The sequence below is a fragment of the Tiliqua scincoides genome, chromosome 14 (genome assembly GCF_035046505.1).
Source record: "Tiliqua scincoides isolate rTilSci1 chromosome 14, rTilSci1.hap2, whole genome shotgun sequence".
NCBI lineage: Eukaryota > Metazoa > Chordata > Lepidosauria > Squamata > Scincidae > Tiliqua > Tiliqua scincoides.
In genome coordinates, this window is record NC_089834.1 from 6277897 (window position 1) to 6297068 (window position 19172).

Below are 19172 nucleotides of genomic sequence, written 5' to 3' on the forward strand. Positions count from 1 at the left end.
ATGTCATTAACCTAGAAGTGGCTGGAAGTGACATCATCAAGCATGAAAATTTTTAACACTTCCCATATGACAAAATCAAACTAAATCAATTAAGTAAATAAATTAAAAGTTTACAATAAGTATATATTAAAAAAACTTATTTAAAGAACCCCCCTCCAACCCTCTCAAGCAGTTACTGATCTGTTAAAAAAAATTCCACAAACATCCCAAAGGCTGCAATCCTATCCATGCTTACTCGGGAGTAAGCCCCATTGATTATGTTGTTAAAAGCATAGATATGATAGCTTGTTAAACGTACAGATCCGTAACATTTCTCCAAATGCAGTTACATACCTATATTAAGTCTAATACAGTGGTCGGGGAACAGGGGTAAATTACCCCAAATGGGGTAAAAGTGAAAATCTGGGGGTAATAAGGTTGCCTTACCTAACTGTGTGCGGGCGCCGGGCGGGGAGGTAGCGGAGGGAGTCAGCGCACCCGCTCTCCACCCGCTCCAGGGGGCCGGCAGCGGGCTGGTGCGCTGTGTGCACACCGCCCGCTGCCCTGCTCCCTTCCGCTCACCTTCAGATGCGGTGAGCGGAAGGGAGCAGGCGATACACTCAGGCTGTATCGCAGCCGCCCGCTCTCTCCGCTCTGTGCGGGAGACTGGAGCTGCCCGGCGCTGTAGTGATGATGTCATCACACAGCGCCGGGCCGTCAGTGTCTCCCGCCGAGCGGACAGAGCGGGAGGAAGAAGAAAAGCCGCGCCGACCGACGTGAGATCGAGGTAAGGTGAGTATTGTTTATTTATTTTTATTGTTTATTTATTTTATTTCCTTACTTTCAAATCAAGGGGGTAACGTCTGCGTTTATAAATTTTTTGGGGGGTAAGAGGTAAAAAAGTTCCCTGACCCCTGGTCTAATATATTAAAAATAAAATACACATTGAAATGAATGGAGAGCCACCTGAAATTGTCTTGTGACCCACCTAGTGGATCCTGACCCACAGTTTCAGAGACTCTGTATTATCAAGTTGGCCCAAGAGCACCTAGAAGCATGTTTGAGACATGCTGTCCTAGAGAGATTCCACTTCCGGGAACCCTTGGTTAGGGAGTTGAATGAGAACTAGCTAGCTAAATACTGTATATAACCACGCTTTTACCTAGCCATTCCCCATTTAGCAAAAATAAGCACAAAGTGGGGACAGTGATTTGGAAGGGATAAGTGCCAGGAAACAGATTTGGTGTCTCACAAACAGGCATCACGCCCAGGTTTTTAGGACAGATTTTTACATTTACTACTGTACCATCCCATGATACACCAGCAGTTTCTACATCCAGAAACTTTCTGAATTTAATTACTATTTATTTAAAATAAATGTAATTTTTCTGCCTGCTGCTTTATGGTGCTGGTATTATTATTTGATTTTATAATCTTATTGTTTATGGATTTTTATTGTATTTTATATTTTTGGTAGTCACCTTGGACCTCTCCACGCAAAAAGATAATGTATCAATGTGAATATGTTTATAACCTGCCTATCTTGTTTCCATCAAGAGATGTCGAAGGTGGCTTTCAGCGTTCTCCTTCGCATGTATTTTTCCCTCAATTTACGACTAGTGGTGTTTGAAAATTGTGTTTTTTAAAAAAAATGTTGAATTAAAATCCAAAGTGTTTTCTGTTTTTATTCACAATTGAATACACAATTCCAGTGTTTCTTACTCATTACCTATGGATAGAGGTGTTTGAAAAATATAATGGTTTGTGTTTTTTATTACAATGCAAAATGAGGTGTTTTGTGTTTTATTTAGTTATCAGCCAAATAAAACACCTCTAGTAATAAGCTGAATAAAATCAAATTCAATAAAGAGGGCAGGAGAGGTAGTATGGTAGCCAAAATCCATCCATCATCTCACCCTGGGTAAAATCCCAGAGCCCAAGTAGTTTGCAAACTGGTTTCAATACAAGAAATGAAACCCTGACATTGTTCGGTTCATCTCCAAGGGTTCCTTCTGCAGCCCTCATTATTGTCATCTTATAGGCACCGCAAACTGTGTATTATTCATGCCACATAAAACAAGTCTTATCCGTGAGCGGCTATAAAACTGTGGTGCTAATTGTCAAGGTCGCAGCTGCCTAGCTTGAACAGGGCAGCAAACTGAAGAGGAAACCATTTTACAAGGTTCTTAGTCATTTCCACCACTGAACCTGCCAAGGTTTCCTGATATGGAGTGCGGCAATAAGATTCTGGACTGTGAGAGTCACACATGGATCATGCTGTATATGTGGAGTGAACCAAGTTGGCAACTTTCAGTCTCGAAAGACTATGGTATCGTGCTCTGAAAGGTGGTTCTGGCACAGCGTCTAGTGTGGCTGAAAAGGCCGATTCGGGAGTGACAATCCCTTCCACACCGGGAGCAAGTGTAGTGTGTCCCTGGTCTGTCTCCCTGGCTATGGGCCTTCCTTCTGGTGGAGTGAATCACCAAGATGGAAAGCCACCCAGGCCGGAAGAGGCACATGATTTCCATAACAAATAATAATAATAATAATAATAATAATAATAAAACTTTATTTTTATCCCGCCCTTCTCCCTAACGGGACCCAGCATCCTTTGGTCCAAGATAGCCTGTGGTGGAAGGTCCACATGAAGTCTCAGGGTCAGTGCCACATTGTGGGAAGTCCTGGTACATAGCCTTGTACTGGTTCTGCTGATGGCACACTGGGTGTACCCTCCCATGGCATGCACAAGAGCATGCTGGGACTCCGCCTTCATCACAGCAATCAGCAACGGGATAAGCGCATTACATTGATTGTTGCCATGACCCAGGCAGGGCTGAGTCATGAACCACAGTGCTGGTTCACTGACCAGTGCTCAAGTTGGCCAACACCCAGCACCACTGACCTGAAGTCCAATGACAACAACCCCCTTTTCCCTGCTCCTTTTTTTTTTTTAATATGAGCTGGCTATTAAGAAATGCTAACAATATGCATATTATTAAGCTCCAATTCAAAACAGGAAAGGGTGATGCTGTCCAATATCACCACACCTATTTCACTCACTGATGTGGGTGTTTCAGCCACATGTTTTGTTTTACTCTCACATGGCTCCGTTAAAGGAAACAGGAGTAGTCCAAGGCTACAAACAAATGCTAAGTTAGTTTTTAGTTTCCATTTTCAAGCCAAGGATTTGTCGCGTGAGAAATCCAGGGCTTGGAATACATCGACCTCTAAGTATGTTTTTGTGCTTTGACATGTCTTCAGCTGGAGCCAAGGAAGCTCATGTTGCAACATAACACAAATACACCAGGGCCAGGGTTTGTAAATGGATTCATGTCCAATGAGTGCTGGATTTCAGTGTCTCTTGCATAGAGAGGATAGGTGGAAGAAAAAAAATGTTTGAATCTCCCACCAAGAATAGCGGAATACAAAATGAAATTGATTCCACACGCGTGTCTCCAGTCTGACAGCAAGTACAGTGTTTCATCTCCGGTGTCCGTGGATCCAGCAACCACAATTTTAACGCATGGCGGATGCCACAGAGACCAGGGGAAAGCCGGTTTGCTCCTCAAACCAGAAGTGGCACAGATTTGTGTATCTGCATATCCGGGGGGGGGGGGTCCTGGAATGGATCCCCCATGGACAGCCATTTTCAATCGCTGGGCCATGGCACACTGGTGTGCCACCAGTGGTCTGCTGGTGTGCCGTGGGAGTTTTGGGGAGGGTTAAATAGGGCCATTGGGGGATGTGAGCCCCCCACCAACAGCATGGTATGCCTTGTCCATTGTCAAAAAAACTGATGGTGTGCCTTGACAATTTTAATACCTTGTCAGCGTGCCATGAGATAAAAAAAGGTTGAAAATCACTGCCCATGGATAACAAGGTCACACTATAAGCTGCAAAGACAACAGCAGAAAAGGAATTGGTTTTCAGGTGTAAAGGAGTAGGGAGGTGACTCAGGCTGCAATCCTATCCACACTTATCTGGGAGTAAGTCCCATTGACTATAATGGGACTTCTGAGTAGACATGCATATGATTGAGCTCTTCATGAAGTAAAAAACTTGTGCCAAGGAAGGGGAGTTGACTTCAAAGATCCCCATCTACCAACAGAAGAAAGAAAGGGCATATATCCAAGATTTCACCAATTCTGCAGTTTTGGACAAAGGCAGAATTAGGTATTTAATATGCAATTCAGGTTCCTGAGAGCATCTAAATTGGGCCCTATTACAGCAATACCTTGCACTTTTGTCTGGCATAATTGATGAAAGTCAATGATGAAAGTCAAAAATGGATGTATGTCAAAACAGAGCCTTATTTAGCTTGCAAAAAAAAAGTAAATAATTGACCATGGGCACAATCTTATGCATGTCTACTCAGAAGCAAGTCCCATTGTGTTTTATAGGGCTTGCTCCCAGGAAAGTGTGTATAGGATTGCAGCCTTTGTAAAATATGTGAATGTCTGAGAGACCTAAACAAACAGGAATGAAAAGAAAATAAACATAAGAATGTCGACGGACATCATGGAAGGTTGGATGAAACTGGACAAAAGAGGAGAGCACATGGTTTAAATCTGAAATGTGGCATTAACTGAAAACAGCTGAAAGAGCAAAGCGATGAAAGTCAAGGTGTTGCTGTACAGCCCTTCACACCAAATCCCTCATATGACCCAATTTCCCGACGCATTATGGCTATAGCTCTACAGACCCATAATAATATTTCACAAAGGTGCACGTCATCATTCCTTTTTTTTTTTTTTACTAGCAGAGAGATTTCTTTTTGTCTGCTGTGTGTTTAAACACACTGATCAAACCAATTAATGTCATCTGTCATTGCTCCAGTTCTCTCAATGTGTTAACAGTTTCAGAGATAATCAAACTGGGGTGGTGGTAGAAATTAGACCACAATCTTAGCTCTAAGATTTATGGCTCAGTCTACACACTTGGCATGGCATGGCGCTAGCTTTGGAGAGGGGGGAGGTCGGTCTGCTTCTGTGTGAGGTTGTCACAGAGCTCTGCCTTTAGCCACATACAAAGATGAGTTTCCCAGGGGGCTCCATTGCACACATACATCATTTCTTATTAACTTTAAAAGGTTGGAATAGGTCACTTGCTAGAGGAGAAAAATAAGACGCAATAACCATGTAGACGGTTGCCACTGGAGGTTACCGGGATAGATGCACTGCCAAACCATTACTTAGGTGGCATTTTCATACATGTAAAAAAAGTTATATGTTACAGTCATTAAAATGTGTAAAGGGAGGCATTATAGTGACACACTTATGGGGGGGAGGGCAGCTCTGTTCTATGTCCATAAATTATACCAAAAGGGAAGGTGTGAAATTACATGGGTTTGTATGTTTCAGTAGCTCTATGCAATCCTTTCTGTATAAAATATACATTTAAGAAACAAATTTTTTTTTAACAGTGAGTAATTATAAGTGAAAACCAGTTTGCTTACAGTAATTAAGATCAATTATTTACATTCTTTTAGTTTTCGATTATGAATCTTTCCACAGATATAAGAGCTAGGCCTGGGGTTCTCAAATTTTTTAGCACCAAGACCCACTTTTTAAAATTACACTCTATTGGGACCCATCTAGCTTTAAAAAATGTGATCTAGAAAAATTATTTATTTTTTTATTTGCAAAAAAAACTTGATCCATTTCTCATAATGCGACTACACTAATGAATAGTCTCAAGGCTTAAGGGGGCTTAGGGTTATGACCCAGCCTTCACTTTTCCTTCTACCTGTCATTGACGGACTTGGGGGAAAAAAACACACCAGAAAAAAAAGACACTTAAAACACAGTATTTATCTCGCTATATTGACACAAGCTTGCAAACTGCAGGAGCTGAGCTCTTTGCAGGGCAGTTAGCAGCTATCTGATTTTTGAATAGCCTCGGGGCTTGAGGCAATTAGTTATCTGATCTTTCCATCTCCTGCGTTTACAATGGTGGCTCTGCGGGGCCCACCAGAATACAGGTCATGACCCACCAAGTGAGTCCCGACCCACAATTTGAGAAACGCTGAGCTAGGAAGTACGGTTGCTTTCAGGTAGATGGTTGTTTGAATGCTTTGGCACTCAACGGCAATTAAAACGTCACCACAAGCATGAAGTGAGCAAGGACTTAATCATCTGTGCATTTAAAAATCCACTTAAAAAAATTAATGATTTTCTAGGAAGAAAGGGCACTAGTATGAGCTGTCTGCTACCTGAGCTACCAAGGACATGCCTTTTCAAGTCCTGCAGAATCCACTGAAATAAGAACCAATTCAACACTTTATCATAAAAGAGAGAAGCAGAGCAGGAAGAGCTACAGAGATTCATTGCCCATACCTATATCTATACAATGGATCCTCCCTTCCCACAGGGCCTACATCCATGAATTTGAATATCCTTGATGCAGAGTCCCCGGCTGGAGGGTCTTGCAGGGCTTCTGAGGCCAGCGCAAACCAGAAATACCTTCTAGTCATGTCTGGAGGTGTTCTGAAGTAGGGGGAGGCAATGTGTGGACTTTGGAGGGCCGAGTGTGGTCCACAAGTAAGTAATTGTGGTGCTGTGCAGCCCCCCCCCCCAATAGATTTCATTATCTGCTGAATTCAGTATCCACAAGGGAATCCTGGAACAGATCCCCTGATGATACTAAGAGTCCACTACATCTACATATAGTGGGCCCACTGTATCTGCAGATTCAGGATCCGTGGATTTCAACATCCGCAGGTTCCTGAAACTGCAGGTCAGACCTACACATACCCTGCAGAGCCAAGGGGAGCTGTTTGATGCTCCCCTCACCTCCAGAGGATTCCAGGGCCTCGAAACCCATGGATTTTATTATTTGCAGGCTTCCTTATCTGTGGGGGTTCCTGTGGGGGACCTCTGAGGCCAGCACAAACCAGAAGTGCCTTACAGTCATGTCCAGAGGTGTTCTGATGCAAGGGGAGGCTGCAAGCAATTTCCAGAGGGTTGGGTGTGGCCCCAGGTAAATAATTGCGGCAATGCCCCCTGCAGATTTCATTATCCACAGAATTTGGAATCCACAGGGGGTCCTGGAGCAGATCCTCTGTGGATGCCAAGGGCCCACTATCTCTAAATACAGTGAGCCCATGTGTTGACAGATTCCACACTCATGGATTTCAGTATCCACGGGTCTCTGAACCAGTGCGTTGGACCTACATGAACCCTCTGGAAGCAAGGGGCACACAGCTCCCCTCACCTACAGAGGATTACAGAACCCGTAGTTCAGCAGAACTGAACAGCTTGGGAGTATATTTGTCTAAGGAAACATTCTGGGAGCTTTCAAGCAAATGAAACATAAGAACAAAGAGAAAGTTAATCTGTGTAGCATACATGGAACATGAATAAGGGGAGACCATTTAAAAATTCATTGCAGACCTGCCGGCTCTTGCCAGCTCTTCCTGGCTAAAGTTGGATCTCTTCAAAGCTCACTGTACACAGCAACAACAGGCAGAACAAAATGTATTGTTTTGCATTTTTTCCTCCTTTTCCAGTGTATTGTGAGTAAACCTTAATTGCAAGAAGGAACAGGGTTAAATATATATAGGGATATAGAACCCTACATGGGGAAAAAGATCAAGTCACACTTTTTACCATAGCAAGCACTTTTAAGGGTTAGAGCAAGAACACTTTCCCATCACTGTTAAGACATCAGGAAAAGTGTTGCTCACATAAATGGTTCCAGCGACTGTCAATTCGGTAATCTTTCCAATGAATTTTTGCTACCATGTACACAGGGCTGTCCTTAGGAGATGTGGGGCCCAGTTAGAAACATTTTTGCAGGACTCCAGGGAATCAGGGTCTGCAGAATCTTAGAATAATTTTTTTTATAGACACTATATCTCTATGGTAGAATGGAAAGAAATCTAAATGCACTGCTTAAAAGGTGCATGTGAGTTAATGGATTAAATGGATCAGTGCACATTTAATATACAAAATTGCATACATTTAAGCCTACAAGTACAGTCCACAGGGGATCCGTTCCTGGACTCCCCACAGATACCAAAACCTACGGATAATGAAATCACTGTTCTGGTGGCATCTGGAGCCTTTCTGAGACTACAGGTTACTTCTGAGGGTCTCAGAAAAGCTCTCAAACATGACTAGAGAGCATCTTCAATCATGTCTGGGAGCTCAGGTCTGAACCCAGAGCAGTGGCATCACTAGGGTTTGTGTCACCTGGTGTGGGATGCCAGCGCATCACCCCCCATTCAGTGGGCAGGGCAACACCCCAGGTGGTGGGCGTGGTGATGTACCATCACTCCGCCCCCACTGGTTTTTTGGCTGTACCTTTTGATGGAACAAAGATAGAACACATTCTGCATGAAATTACGCATTGATTGATGTATAACATGATGGTATTATTCTTCCAAATTATGATTTTAGTGATTTTGGTCACTAGTGGTGTCACACACACACACACACACACCCTGGTGTCAACTTACTAACACCCTGTTGCAGCAGTTCTCAAACTTTTAGCACTGGGACCCACTTTTCAGGATAACAATCTGCCCAAGACCCACCAGAAGTGATGTCATGGTGGAAGTGATATCATCAGGCAAATTAAAATAAATGTATAAATAAAGTAAAACAAATAATTAAATAAGCTGAAGCCAGCCCTGGTCCACCAAGTGAATTTCCTCTGTAGCCTGCCTGCAATAACCCCCCCAATCAGTAAGGTTTTCAGCCCTACCCAGTGCTCAGTTCAATTTAAGAACTTCTGTTTAAACCTGATCACTGTCAGGATTCACCTGGCTTTGCGAGTCTCGATAAAGTTCACCTTATCAGCTGAAGCCTGTTTTGATCCTTTTTAGTGTGTGTGGGGGGGGGGGGGGGAGGCTGCCTTCTTGAGCATTTGTTTAGCTGCAGGTGCATGGGATCAGAACCATTCTGGTAGCCTTGCACTCTCCTTCACCTGATCTTCCACACCAGCCAAGGCACGTTTGCTTACTTGTGAGTAAATTCAACCGTGAGGCTTTCCATAGGGCTCAATATATTCATCTGCTTGGAGGGAGGGACTTCCTTCTCAGGTGTTTTTGGGGGCTGCATTCATTGGATCAGGACCATTCCTGTGTCATTGGATTTCTCTCAGCCTGCCCTTTCCGACAGACTAAGGCAAGTTTGCCTACTTGCGAGTAAACGCACGATACGGCTCACTTTCACCTTCCATAGGGATTCATGCATTTTTTGTTCTCCAGTTTTTTGACCGTAACTTTTGATGGAAAGGAGATATTTCACTCTGGTTTTCTGCATTGCCTTCCGCTCAAAATTCCGCATCCAACGGTTTATAATATGATGGGGTTACTCCTAAGCACCGCGATTTTAGCATGTCACTCCCCTGTGCGCATCACCCCCCTGTGCACATTACCCAGTGCGGAGCACACACCCTGCACCCTCCTAGTGACACCACTGCCCCAGACCACAGGTTCAGAACCCGCAGTCTATTAAGACCACAGAAAACGAACCCATGAACAACAAGGCTGGATCTTTACTCAGCGTGTGGTCGGTCTGTGGAACTCCTTGCCACAGGATGTGGTGCTGGCGTCTAGCCTAGACGCCTTTAAAAGGGGATTGGACAAGTTTCTGGAGGAAAAATCCATTATGGGGTACAAGCCATGATGTGTATGCGCAACCTCCTGATTTTAGAAATGGGTTATGTCAGAATGCCAGATGCAAGGGAGGGCACCAGGATGAGGTCTCTTGTTATCTGGTGTGCTCCCTGGGGCATTTGGTGGGCCGCTGTGAGATACAGGAAGCTGGACTAGATGGGCCTATGGCCTGATCCAGTGGGGCTGTTCTTATGTTCTTATCTGTAAACAAATAAAATGTGTAGATTACCTTTGAAAAGTAAATCATTACAAAAACACTTGCTTTTGTGACTGTGAAATGATTTCATAAAAATATATATTTTTTAATCTTTACCCCAGTATGGGGCTTCCTTAGGCGCAGAGCCCAATTCCAACCAGGGAGCAACTGGTTCATTGGGCTTAAAGCCAGCCCTGCATGCATGCAAGAGAGAATATAAGTACAAGAAACACAGAGGCACTTTTATTCTTCCATTAAACACATTTTGAGCCTAAGTACTGCATGCAGAGTAAAGATTTCAAAACAGGAGGGCCAGGAATGGGATTCCACGCCTATCACAAAAGGGGGAAAAAATGGGGAAAGGTAAACTGCTGGATGATGGAGCAGAGGGGTTTTGTTATTATTTCCCTTGGTTAGAAATTTTATCCTCCTAGCCCATTGCCAGGAATATGAGAAGTCAGATAAGGGCATGTGAAGACGGCCCTGCTGAATCAGGGTAAAGATCCATCTAGTTCCTCACACCTGCCTCTGGAACAGGAATGAGCAGACAGGGGAGGCAGGGCCTCACCAGACCCAACAAGTTAAAAAAGTACCAGAATCCTTCCTTTGCTCAATGACAGTGAAAGTGTTTTGCATGCAGGAGACCCCAGGTTCAGTCGTTTGCACCCCCAGGTGTCAGAGAAGACATCTGTGCCAAACCCTGGGAGTCACCTTCAGTCAGTGTCAGCAGACTTTACTTAGGGCACAATCCTCACCCACTTTCCAGCACCAACATAAGGGTAATGCAACTTCGAGATAAGGGAACAAACATTGCCATACCTTGAGGAGGTCTCTGTGACTGTTCCCCAACTGCAGGATGCAGCACATGCCCCACTAGTACAGAAATGCTAGTGCTGGAAAGTGGGTTAGGATTGTGCCCTTAGCTAGATAAATCTATAGTGACTAGTCTAACTCAATATAAGGCACAATGTTCTGCTTAGGGCAGTCAAACACACTTATGATAACTCTAGATCAGGGGTCTCCAAACCCTGGCCCAGGGAACAGATGCGGCCCGCGACAAGCCTCTATCCGGCCCGCAGCCAGCCTCTTGTCCCCTGAAAGCCTCTGGCCCATTCAACTGCACACGACCAGAGCTGTGCTCTGGTTGTGTCTGGAGGGTGTTTTGAGGGCCAGAGAGGTTGAATGGATGAGCCCATTCATTCATTTATTCACTCATCTAAGTTCCATCTCTAATTTATTTATTTAAATTTTTTTTCTGGCCCTCAACACCATGCCAGATATTTGGTGCAGCCCTCTGGCCAAAAAGTTTGGAGACCCCTGCTCTAGAAGATAGAAGCAGGTAAGGATGGACCCAATACTGCTCTCAACATGTTGTCTCCTTAGTGGCGTCGCTAGGGGGTGCAGGGGTTGCAGTCTGCTCCGGGCGATGCACATTGGGGGGAGGGTGACACCGCTACTGGCCAAAATTTTTAAAATCTTGGTACTTTTGAATAATACTATCATGCTAAATATCAATCAATGCATAATTTCATGCAGAATGCAATGAAACAAACCGTATTAAAATATCTCCATTCCATCAAAAGCTATGGCCAAAAAGTCAGAGGGGTCGGGCAATGGTAGAAAGAGGTCCATCATAGGGGTGACACAAATCCAAGTGATGCCACTGTCAGTTCCCCTAAAAACAGTTCCTGAATTGGGCGGGGGGAATGCATCATTCATGATCTCCATCCTTTCCTGAAGCCATATCCTAGACAGGTCACATCCAACCCACCCCCTGCACCACCTTTGACACAATCTGAGTGCGGCCAAGTATTTTGAAACTGGCTATTGATTAAGTTTTTCCCCTAATTAAAATTAGGACAATCTTACAAAATAATCCTCTTCAGTTGATTCTATTCCTCTTAGCTATTAGGCTAAGATGCACCTTTTGAAAAATTGTGATTCACTTATATTTAGTGGGTGGGACAGGGACTTCTTCTATTCATAGCATCTTTCCCAGTGGTTCCAACACAGCATCTTTTCCAATGGTTGCTTCCATGTGTCTTTGGTTTAGATCAGGGGTGTCCAAAGTTTTTGACAGGAGGGCCACATCATCTCTCTGACACTGTGTCGGGGGCCGCGGGAAAAAAGAATTAATTTACATTTAAAATTTGAATAAATTTACATAAGTTTACGTAAATGAATATATTAAAGATGAACTTATATTAATGAAGGAAGGTCTTGCAATAGCTCAAGGCCTATAAAAGGCCTTGCACAAAGCAAGGCTGGCCTTTCCTTTGCTGCCGCTACTGCATCACAGACGTGAAACGACAAGCAGTGGAGGGAGCCCTCATCCCACAGCTCACGTGAGAGGTCAAACAGTCGCCCTCACGCTGAGAGCAGTTGTGTCGGGCCAGTGTGGACTCCAACAAATCTCTGAAGGGCTAGAGGCCTCATTGGAGACTGTGGGCTCCCTGAGGGCCGCATTGAGAAGCCTCGAGGGCCACAAGTGGCCCCAGGGCCAGGGTTTGGGCACCCCTGGTTTAGATAGTGAACCCTTTGGGAACAGGGAACCACCTTTTTAATTATTCTGCTGAGTCACCCGAGTTGTGAACCTTTTTGTTGTTGTTGAAAAGAGGTATTCAGTAGGCCCTCTTTATCCGTGGGTTCTGCCCCACAGATTTCACTAACCGTGGGTACCAACCCAATGACTGGAGGGCCTCAGAGGACCTCTGCATGAAACCAGAAGTGCCTTCTAGTTGTGTCCGGAAGGTCACCTGAAGTTCAAAGAGGCTTTTTCAGCTGATTTAGAGACCAGTCCTATGTGTGTCTACTCAGAAATACGTCCCATTATAGTCAACGTGGCTTACTCCCAAGAAAGCGAGGATGATTGCAGTCACGATTATCCACAGAATTTGGTATCTGGAACAGGGTGGGGTCCTGGAACAGATCCCCATGGATAGCAAGGTCCCACTTGTACAATCTATTTTCTCAACAGCAACAACAATAATGCTCTCTTTTCTTTTCCAGTTCAGTCTTCAGAGTTTGGTCCAAGGCTTTGGTTTTGCTTCCCCCCCCTTTCAAATATCTTCAGACTGTTTGCACTTCTGCCATTCCCTCTGGGCAAACATGATTCCACTGACTAATATCGCTTTCACAGAAAAATAAAATCACCCCAGTGCACCAGAAACGTCTTAGAGACGTCTAAGAAGACGGTTTCAAGCTGTTTTGCGGTCTCCCTTTGAACTTCACAGCAAGGTCAAGGCAACATGAGGTCAGCATAATTCTCTGTGTGGGAAATCAAGCATCTGTTAAGGCAGCAAAGCACAGAGTGCAATTAAAGCCCACCTGAACAAGAGACTCTCCTATGATTCAGCTTCCTCTGGGAAGCTCCTCCCTTTAAGCCCCCGCGCCCTATTTTTCCAGCTTTCCAATGCTTTCTGTTACTCAAGCTATATCTATACTCTTTCGCCTCCAAAATTTCTCCCTACCCACACTCCCTCCTCCCTGCTAGACCTATTGTGTTGTATACACAAGTCCACCCTTTATATCCATGGGGCATCCGTTCAAGGACATCCTCCCCACGGATATGTGAATCTGTAGCCACTTTCAGTTTGATGAACAAACCAGAATTGGCTTTCCCCCAGCATCCATGGCATCTGCAGCCAGTCACATCCACAGGTGCCAGATCCATGGATACTGGGGGTACATTCATTTTCACTGTCAAGATGTAGAGTAGAAATCACATGAACATTATGAATTATGCCATATGTTCACTGTATACATATGGGCATTGAACACCATAGAGCGTCTGTCCTGTACATGCTTAGAAGTAAGTAACCCTCTGTACCTGGGCAAAGAGGCACTTTTCAAAGTGGTTTCCTCTTCATCCCAGTACAGTTTCTTTTCCACTGGCCATTGCCGGTGCCTTAGATTGTGAATCCCCCTTTGGGGACAGGGAGCAATTTACTGATTTATTTTACTATGTAAACCATTTTGTGAACTACTCCTGTTGCAAAGTGGGATATAAATATACTTAAGGACCAATCCTATCCGGCACAGGAGTGGCAGCTCCAAATGGCCACTGCTGGATCCTGTGCCGGATCTGAGCAGGCTGGAGGTCTCTGTGGGGAAAGGGTACATCCATCCCCTTATCCCAAGTAAAGCTCCAGCCTGCTCAATGGAGCTTCTTGCTGGCACAGACTCAAGAAGCCCCGTGTTGACCTTCCAAGCCAGACAGGGGAGGTAGGAGTTGGTGGAGGAGGTCTCCACTGGTCCTGCCCCCTTCCAGGCCAGTCCCTCCCTTTGTTCTCCCTCCTTCCTGTCCCCCACGCTGCTTGGCACTTTCTTCTTTTTCACCAGCAGCCAGGGGTTGTCCTGTGATGTTCATGGGGCAGCCCAATCCTCCCAGAAGACCCTGGAACACGCCTTAAAGCATGTTTGCGACACCCAACACCAGCACTGAGGCTGCAGCCCCGACTATAGGGCAGCCTAGGATTGGAATAACAAGTCTCCTAGGATCCTAGTAGGATCCATGTATCCTCTCCTAGGATCCTAGTAGGATCCATGTATCCTAGCCTAGGATAACAAGTTCTCCTTTGTTCAATGGCGCTTCATCCCAGGAAAACCTGTACAGTGTGTTTTCACCTTGGAAGTTTGTGTGTTGAAGCAAAAAATGAACTACAGCAAAACTCACAAAATTGAGTTGCATGAGTGAAAATGAGTGAAGTGGATGACACGGAGAGCACCTGAACAAGCAGCTTCTGGTCAAGTTAGTTAATGCAATCGCTTGGATGCTCTGTATGCAGGAGAATCTGGTGCAATGAGGAATTAAGCAAATGAAATCAGAAAAGCTAAATTAGACTTTTCAGCACAGCAAAACTGTTCCTCCTCCACGATTACGGCTGCCACAGCTGGATCAGAGTTAGTGCCACAGCAACACTAACTGGATCCAATTACTCCACAGCAATTATGGAATTTCTCCACAATCAACGACCTAATACAGTGCTTTTCAATGTTTTTCTTCTTGTTGGCATACTGACCTCTGCTGTCTTTGCTTCTTGCGATGTCACTTATGGCTTCGGGGAGACACTACTGGGGTACGTGGCTCTGTTTCTAGGGCAACTTTCTATAGTCATGGATTGCCTGTCCCACTTCCACCACCAGCTCAGTGGTGAGGGAGGTGAGGGAAGAGGGACAGACAATTAGCTACTATAGACAGTTGCCCTAGAAACAGAGCCACAGAACCCAGAAGAGTTTTCAACTGCTGCGCTCCAAACTCCTGTGGATCATTCTCGGCACACCACTGTGCCATGGCACACTGGTTGAAAATGGCCGGCCTAATAAATAAACTACCCTGGCAATTGATTTCAGACCCTGAACTGAAATTGATCTGAAATTGAACCACAGATCCTATAAGTGACTAGCTCCAAATTGATCTGAAATTGAACCACAGATCCTATATATGATCATCTCCAAATGGTGAAAGCACAGACATGGGGAAGAACCTATTAAGGCTAGTTGAGAATGTATGATTCACCATGTTATTTAAAAGGACGTATCAAAAAAAGCAAACCACAGATCGTTAATCTTTCAAACCCTGAACTGCGCATTGTTAAGGATTGCATCAGTCCCACTAGCTCAATAATATAATGCAACAAGCTAAACTTGGCATGTAAGATTAGCTGGTACAGAATGAGATAAATTAATGTTTAAAGATGACAGTGTTTTAAACATTAAATTTTTAAAAAGTAGTAGCGAGAGGGTACAGTTGGATAGAATTGGCTTTCCAAGTCACTGTCCTGGGTAAGACCTGTGTGTTAACAACAGCCGAGTCCAACAGAGCTGTTTAATTTCTGGTGTAAAATAAATGGCACTAAGATACAAACCTAGAGTGGGAAAGGAGGGAGTCAGGAGAGTCTTATAGAGCAGTGATTCTCAAACTTTTTTGTACCGGGACCCACTTTTTAGAATGACCATCTGTCGGGACCCACCAGAAGTGATATCATTAACCTGGAAGTGATGTCACGGCCAGAAGTGACATCATCAATTCAGGCTTCAAACCTAAGCCATGATCAGCCAAAGGTTCCCAGTACACCGCACACTCATGCTGTTATTTTGCATAGCTCTAAATTTAAACATTCTAGCTTGGAAGTCAAAGCAGAAGGCAGACTAGGATCCTTCTCCAGCCACCCAAACTCCCCCCCCCCCCTTCCAGAATCCCATCTTCCCACCTATTCAGGGAAAATCACCAGACCTCTTTCCCACCAGGAGCCTGCCCTCCTGCCCGGCAGCTCTGCACTCTGTATTTTCAATGCAGCTGAGCTAGGTGCTATGTGACCCACCTGAAACTGGCTTACAACCCACCTAGTGGGTCCCAACCCACAGTCTGAGAAACACTATTCTAGAAAAATGGTTCTGGCAAAGAGGTTTGCTTCAGCCATGCAAGGAAGAAACTTGGCAGCAAACTGTGTATCCCTATACACAGGTTACTCAAAGAATAATAAAGCAAGTTAGTGCAGAAACAAATGCTTGCAGGTCAGAGTACTTGCCTGAATTCTGCCTTGGAGCCATCCTTAATGACTGTTCTGAAGCAGCAGCTGGTGCAAAGCATAGCCAAACTCTTGGGAAGGGAAAGAGGCCAAGAGCACATCGTACCAGAGCTCATTTATCTTCACTACGTTCCTATCCAGGCACAAATCAAGATATTTAATAAACCTTTAAACCGCTCAAGCTCTGAGCATAAAAAGGGGCCTCCTGGATCTGGCACATCTAGTCCTGCACCTTGTTCCCCTAGGTGAACAAGTTCCCCTAACTGCCTCTGGAAAGCCCACAAGCAGGAGATCAAGGCAGACCATGTTGTCACTGGTCTGTCACTGGCAACTGGTACTCCGAGACAAACTACCTCTGAACCTGGAGGTAGCATGCAGCCATCATGACTAGTAGTCTGCATGTGTCCTCTGTGAATGTGATGAATCCCCTGTCATCAAAGTACCCTGCCTTTCCACACCACTCCTTTCTCCAGCACAGTCAGTGGGTTAATCAGCATGCATGCACACACAGGGAGGCAGCTTCCAGCCCATTTGCTGCAATCATGGTTGGCTTCCAATGAAAAACAGGCAATATGCCTGCGTCAGCAATTGCTGGGGAGGCAGCAGGCAGAACTGCCTCAGTTAAGCTGCAATCATGACTGGTTTCCAATTAAAACCAGGCAAAGTGCCTGCATCAGCAATTGCCGGGGATGCAGCAGGCAGAGTTGCCTCAGTTTGGTTCAAAGAAAGCCATGAAAAAAGCAAGGAGCCTACACAAAGGGACCGGCTCTCTAAAGCACCCGGGGAGGCAGCTATCGAGCTGTCTCAGGGGGTCCCTGAGCTCTCCCTAGCTCTGAGTGGGGAAGGAAGAGGTGGGGAGAGAGAGAGTGTGTGTTTCAAGGAAGGTAAGATACACAGAGATAGATCAAGCTTAAAGGGGGGAGGGAGATTGTGTGTTTTCATGTAGCTCTGCCTCGCAAGGCCTGAACCTCACTGCATCCCACTGCCTTCCAATCAATTTCACTGAACGGTCCCTAGTTCTAACTGTGGCTTGGCATGGCGTCTGGCTTGACAAAGGAGAGCAATGGCCAGAAGGTGCTGCACAGTGAAGACAGGAGTGGACTTATAAACCTTAGGGTACAGCAAACAAGAGCAAGGCAAGCAACTCTAAACTATGGTTTACCTGTTGTATAGCTAGACGTTCAAAAATCTTTCAACCATGGTTAAGCACAAACCCTGGCTTGGTGTGGTGTCTGAACTGAGCTGTCAATACATCTTGCTTTTTTTTTTTTTTTTTAACTCATCATTATTTAATTTTTCAGGTTTCTTTTTTCGAATAAGACACCCCAGCAATTCTTATTCTGCTGCTACGGTTAGATGAATAAATATGGCAACTGTTTTTATTCTGTCCCTTTGATGTATAGACTGTCTTGGGTTAGAGAAGGGGCTGTGAGCTTCGCTTGTTCTTGTTGACGCAGCACTCTGCAATTTCATTTAGAGGTCCTAACTTAATTACAGGTACTGCTAATTAGTTTCAAAGAGAACAGCAACTGTTGTAAAAACCTGTCCACCAGAAACCGGATTGAGATAGCAAATTTTACTGCCTTCTAAGAGCAACCTAAGGGGGGAGGGAATTACTGCAACAAGAGACATGCCTTGTCAGATCTAATCTGATCTGAGCAAAAGCAAAGCCACAGCCAACAAACCAAACTGTGGCACATCAGAAAATAGACCTTTGAGAGAGGTATACGTTAATGTTGCAAACTGTTATTAATACCGTGAAAGTGAATGTCAAAGGAATGTCTGGGGAAATCTATAAAGCTAGCAGGGTCCAGGGTGGGTCACAGTACCCCACAATCACACAAAATAAGGACAGGCGTGCCCCCATATAAATGGGGGATCCATTCCATAGATCCCTCCACCTATATGGAAACGATGGATAAAAGGGAATGCTATAAAAAATAGAAATACACACATTCCCGAGTGCACATTGTTAAAAAGCTTACCAGGTGAAGTTTCCTTGTTTTAACAGGTTGCTTTAAGCATTTAAGGTTATAGCTCACATGCGTTGTTGGGGGGGGGATATCTGGGCTTAGGATACAACCCCAATCAAGAATCTCATTTGCTAGTCTGTGGTAACTCAATGTTGGCACACTGGGAATAAATTCACCAGTTTGCTTCCCTTCTGCAAATCTGTGGAGGGCAGTCATGTGATGGACTCTTTTCTACCGTTTTGCAGCATTCATTCAAGTTGTTTTTATTACCAATATTTCAGGTTGGTGAAAAGAAAATCAAATGTCATCCCAGATAATTCTGAAAGAGCAACACAGGATATATTCTCTTATCAAACACGACACACTTTAAAAAAAATGCCACTCCGTCTCACGCGCTTGAGACAAGATCTATTTTCCGTTTTTATTATGTGCTGGAGTTTTGTCACTAGTCACTCAGAGGGCCATCTTGGCTGAGATATGGGACAGAAATAAATTGAAAAGCTCCACCCTCTATAATCTAGAGGCCTCTGGTCATTTTGTATGCTTATAAATGGAAGATGCTCAATATAGTTTAACATGCAAAGCTCAGCGTTCCAGGGAAGACATCTTTCCATGCAATACAAGCAAATATGTCCACACTGGAACAGCGGGAGAGGCCGGACAGCTTATATGGAGTTAATTCCAGACCCACTGGGCCCAATTCGGCCTGCTATTCTGGTCTGCTGAAGATTCTCAGACTCCGGTTTGTTAGGAGAACAGAGAATTAGCTAGCAGCTGAGGTCATGCATGTTAGTGAGACGCAGCTGCAGCCCACATCAGGAATAGCTTTCCTAAATTTAGTCTTTCCTATTTCTGTCAAACGAGGTACATGA

At 44.6% G+C, this 19172-nt stretch overlaps 1 protein-coding gene across 1 annotated transcript in view; it reads right to left on the reverse strand.

Moving 5' to 3' along the window:
- Window positions 1–19172, reverse strand: part of ZDHHC8 (zinc finger DHHC-type palmitoyltransferase 8) — a 162072-nt gene that overhangs the window by 131620 nt on the left and 11280 nt on the right. The gene's annotated exons all lie outside the window — the stretch shown is intronic.